Source organism: Phalaenopsis equestris, unplaced genomic scaffold (assembly GCF_001263595.1).
Source record: "Phalaenopsis equestris unplaced genomic scaffold, ASM126359v1 Scaffold225665, whole genome shotgun sequence".
In the NCBI taxonomy this organism is placed as follows: Eukaryota; Viridiplantae; Streptophyta; class Magnoliopsida; order Asparagales; family Orchidaceae; genus Phalaenopsis; species Phalaenopsis equestris.
This window is the reverse complement of record NW_018243703.1, coordinates 115,213-116,814: the sequence shown is the minus strand read 5'-3', so window position 1 is coordinate 116,814 and position 1,602 is coordinate 115,213.

The following is a 1,602-nucleotide window of genomic DNA, read 5'->3' as shown; positions in this document are numbered from 1 at the left end:
GCGATCCAGCTAATCTATTGTAAAATGTTTGAATTATTAACCAATCTGGTATAGCATGGTGTGGATACTTTCTTAAGAAATTTTTAAATTGTTCCCATGCTTCATAAATAGATTCCCCTTCAAACTGACAAAAAGATGTAATATCATTTCTAAGCTTCATAGTTTTTGATGGTGGAAAATATTTAGTAAGGAATTTCTGTGCTAAATCACTCCTAGTTTTGATAGATCAAGGTGTTAAAAAATGTAGCCATATATTAGTTTTATCCCGCAGTGAGAAAATAAATAATCTAAGTCTAATAGCATCATTTGATACACCATCATATTTAAATGTAGCACATAATTCTAGAAAATTGGCAAGATGTAAATTTGGATCTTCAGTTAGTGCTCCCCCAAACTGATTATTTGATACCATTTGGATAATAACACATTTAAGTTCAAATGAATTAGCCACTACAATGTGTTTTTGAATACTATAATGAAGTTCATCCACCATAGGGTTTGCATAATCTCTTAAAGTTCTAAATTTTTCAACATTTTGATTATTTTAATTTGCCATTTCTTGAAATTTTTCAGTAATTTTTAATTTTTTTAATTTTTCTAATAGTTTTTTATAATTTAGAATCATAAGGCACAAGTCCTGTAGAACCTGAACTACACATACATTACTATAAAATACATATAAAATAAAATAAAATAAAAACACACAAATAAGAACTTAATATATAAAAACAACACTACAATATTCCTATAATAAATCTTAAAGTTTAAATAAGACTATTAAAATAAAAATTTTTGCTTTCTAAAAACTTTTTTGAAAATTTTGCAAATTTCTATAATTTTTTTTTCTTCTCCCCGATAACGGTGCCAAAAACTTGATCCCAACTTTCTATATAGATGTAAAATGCGATGTATGTGATTATATGCTTAATTTCCTTATTAGTTATTCGTAATTTGCAACAAAGTCAAAAATTTCTTCCAAAGAAAAAGTTAGGTAATTTTTCCACTTTGAAACAAATAAGAATATAATTATAATATTTAAATATGGGATACTACACACGTATATTTATCGCTATCAAGTAATATATGACTTTTTGATTAAGCCCCAAATATCGAACCCACAGGGAGAATAACAATATGGACTTTAGAAAATTAGAAAGTTTAGATGACAAAAAATCTACTTCACAAAATATTCTTACTTAAACTTAAGATGCTATAATAGGAATGAAACTTCGGTTCTTTTTGTAATTTATGATTTATGTAAATAAAGTAAGCAACCAATCAACTTAATTAAATATTTGCAAGCTGAATGCTATATAAATAAAATATTTTTTATCTTATAATGGATCAGTAATAAGTATAAAAATTATGTTGTGGAAATATGCTAAATGTGTTGTGTCAAATAGGACCAATTATATTCTTTACCCTTACTAGAGATGCTATAAAGAATATTGGCTAACCTATAGTTTGAATAGTTTTGAAGACCAGTTAAGTAGGGAAGATACTAGCTCTCACTCTAGAGCTACCTCGTTTCCCCCCACTTGGGGTCTAACTTCTCGTATCAAATCCTAAAACTATAAACTAAAACTATAAATCAAATTGGGG